The sequence below is a fragment of the Cannabis sativa genome, chromosome X (assembly GCF_029168945.1).
Source record: "Cannabis sativa cultivar Pink pepper isolate KNU-18-1 chromosome X, ASM2916894v1, whole genome shotgun sequence".
Taxonomy (NCBI): Eukaryota; Viridiplantae; Streptophyta; class Magnoliopsida; order Rosales; family Cannabaceae; genus Cannabis; species Cannabis sativa.
Window position 1 is genome coordinate 38,702,344 of NC_083610.1, and position 4,074 is coordinate 38,706,417.

The following is a 4,074-nucleotide window of genomic DNA, read 5'->3' on the forward strand; positions in this document are numbered from 1 at the left end:
AGGAACAAGGGTGTCTCATTTGTACTAGATCGAAGCTTCAAGAATTTTTTGAAGTACCAGCTCATATCTTGTTTGATAGGAAGGCTCCACAAACTTTGCTCCTTTAGGTAAATAGAATTTATCCATTTCATCCAAAGGCTATCTTGCTTGCTAGCAATGACCCAAAGAAACTTGGCCATCAACGCTTTATTCCACTTTCTACCCTCTCGAAAACCAACTCCCTTAAACTTTTTAGGAAGACAAACCTTCTCCCATGAAGCAAGATGGAGCTTGGCCCGGTTCCCTGTGGTCCCCCATAAAAACTCTCTGTAACTCTTATCAATGGCAACTGTGATTTTACTTGGAAGAGTAAAGATACTCATCCAATAGTTTCTAACTCCGAGGAGAACTGAGTGAATCAATTGGGCACGACCCGCAAATGATAGATTCCTACTAGTCCAACAATTTAGATTCTTATTAATCTTGTCCAGAATCACTCCACAATCTTCAGTCTTCTATTTAGTTGGTCAAAATTTGACCCCTAGGTATTTGAGAGGGAAGGAGTCGTCCTCCATTTTGATCGGTCCAGATCTGAGCTTTAGTTTCATCTTTAATTTCTCCAAAGTAAATGTGGGACTTAGACTTATTAGCAGAGAGACCCGTAGCCTGGCAAAAGCTCAAAATGGCATCATTTAAGTAAATCTGAATTTTTTAATTGTACTAATTGTGATATAATTAAAAATATCATATTTTGATGTGTGTTTTCTAAACTTTTTAAAGTTAGAAACACAATATGCTATTTTCAAAAGAGATTTTTACACCCCATACTGAAATTTTCAACTTTTTTTCTTTTTTATTGTGGGGCAGAATTTTTTTCAAAAATACTGTGTTTTTTTCTTCAAAAATATTGTGTAAGTTTCATACTGTATACTGCGTTAAGTTTTCACTGATTTTTTACGGTTGTTTTTAAGTTGTTATTCTGTTGTTTTTAATTGTTCTATTTTGTTATTTTATGGTTGTTTTAGGTTATTTTATAAAAAGACAGTATTTTTATAAAAAATTCTGTATGAATAAAATTGTAAATTTTTGTTCAAAATTCAGTATTTTTGTAAAAATCCCTTTTCAAAGTAGTAATTTATAAGTTTAACAAACTGGGCTTGTGCCTGATGATGTAATTTTTTCTTTAAAAAGATTATCTTTTTTCTTCTGCAAAAATAAAAAAATTACTTAATTACAAAAAATAGTTAACTACTATACATTCATGAAAGTTTTTATATTTTGACTAATAAATTAACAATAAATAATAAATAATGTTATTTTTTGTGTTAACTATTAATTTTTTTAAAATTTAAAGCTGTTGAGACTAAAAAAAAAAGAAAATTAAGAATTTTATTACATATAAATAGTTGAATAATTTATTTATTTTTTATATAAAATTTTGATAAAAATTAATGAAAGATTAGAACTATAAAATAAATAAAACCAAAAAAATATAAAATATAAATAAAGAAAATAAAAAATATAAAAGAAATATTGATATTATTGCTGCCTTATCTCTTTTTATTTAAACAAAAATAAACTTTTTTAAGATACATTTTAATTAAAAAATTTATGAAAAAATAACCTTATATTTTACCTAATGTATTACTGTAATAAAATATAATAAATATGTATAAATATTAAATTTTGTGGCCTTTTATTTTTATAAGTATGATAAATATATAATTTCATACATCATAATTTTATTTACTACCTACTACTATTTGTGCAATTAACAATACAATAACTCTTCTAATTCTTTATGATTCATTTGTTAAAAAAAATACTTCATAATTCATATAATAACTAATTTATATTGAAAATAATAATAGTCAAGTTAAATTAATTGTAATTTGTTAGTTTTTATTAATGAACTTCTTTCTTGATAAAAAAATAGCTAAAATTATGAAATCCTATATATTGTTGATCCTTTTTATTATTTTATTATTTAGTATACAAAATAATTATATCAATATATAATATCAAGAAATAACTAAAAATATGAAATATTTTTTAAAAGACATTATAATAATTCTTGAACTATTATTAAAATAAGAATTATGATTAAAAATATTAAATATTTTTAATAAACAAATTCATAAATAAAATAACTAAATCAAACTAATCAATATTTTAAAAGTAAACCATATTGAAATATTATTTAGACTTATATATATACTATAATTGTTTTATGGTGACATTTTCATAATTTTGTAAATTGGTATTTAAAATAATTATTTATAGCAATACTGGAAGTATAAAATATATTTAGAAAAATATTCAAATTTTTTTTGAAAGTTGTTGAAATAAGAATTATGATTAAATTTTTGAACATATACTAAACAAAATAATTAAATCAAACTAATCTATCCTTAAAAAAAATTAAATTTATCTTTGTTAAAAATAATATATATATATATATATGTATAAATATAAATGTCATTCAGATGTATATAAGTATGTATGCATAATAATTTTTTTTTAATAATTTAACCCATATTGATTTTTTTTTTTTGAATGAAAACCCATATTGATTTAAAATAAACCACAAAAAATGGTAGTTGAGTTACTTACCATTATCAAATAAATTATTAGTTTATATTATTAATATTTTTTTTTACAAGAGCCTTACATAGTTGATTTTAATAATTAGAATATATATTGTTTTTATTTTAGTATACGAGTAAAGGCATAGATGAGAACAAACTAGAAATGGAAGGCAAAATAGAGATGGAAAATTATAAAAGGAAAAATATTCAAGAAGATACAAAGAAGGTGGTGGTGGTGAACATTAAAAGAACAAAGCATTAATGAGAATAATTTTTGTAATAGTTTATTTTTCTCTCTTATTTGTTCCATTTTTTCTTCTATAAATTTCTCATGTTTCCTCAAATGTTTAGTATTTGAGTTTATGGTTGGTAGTTATTATCTTTGCACTCTCTCGGCACATATATAATATACAAGTCCTTTTTAAATTGTAGTTTTAATTAGAATAGAAGGGTAATATTATAGAAAAAATGCACCAAATATTATTAGGAACAAAATAGTCTAATTTCAAAATTTTCTCTATAATGCATAATCGAATCACACTATTTTTCATAAAAAAAAATTACATAATAAATTTTACTACTAAATGAATTATGAATCTAACTATTAGTGGATATCATATTGTTATTATAATATTATTTATTATTAGATATTATATATTATTACTACTAAATGAATTTTTCCTTTTTTTTTAAAAAAAAAAATTAAAATTTTAAAAAAATAGTAGGTTTTAGAAAAAAAAAATAGTAGGGGCAGGTCAGACCCGACCCGTTTATCTCGAGTCGGGCCTGATGCGTCAGACTGAAGGGAATGGTTGGGCCCGGCCAGATCGGGCCAAGCTGATATTGAGCTGGGCCAAGCCCGACCCAGAATTGACATTTTATATTTTTGGTGTATATACAAAAAAAACTTTACTTGACAACTTGTCACTAATAACCAATTGTAAAAGGTGTAACTTTTTTCAATATTGACAACCCATAATTAGTTTGAATTAAAAGATTTAATTTGATTTCAAGAAAATAAAAATTGTACGTGTGCATATGGTACTAGAAATTTCAAATCCTATTTTGATATCTTAAACATTAAAAAATTGTAGTTATTATGTAAATATGTATAACACTCACTATGATAGTGTATAAATTATTACTCGCTATAAAAATTTTTACTTTTAGTCACAACAAAATTTATAACTAAAAGTAAAAAAATTGTGACTAATTATAAAATATCATTTTTATGTTGTGACTAAAAGTTTCGTGGCCAAAAGTATTAGTCACAATAAATATCTTTTTATTCACAGTACTTGTTGTGACTAAAACTATAAATTAGTGATAACTTATAACTAAATGCTATGTTTTAGTCACAGTTAACATTTTGTTGTGACTAAAAATCATATTTAATTATAAAAAATTTATATTATGACTAAAAAATTATCACTGAAAGTAGCTGTATTTTGTAGTTACTTCAATATTTAAAATAATCATTCAATATATATATGTTTAGAATTTTATT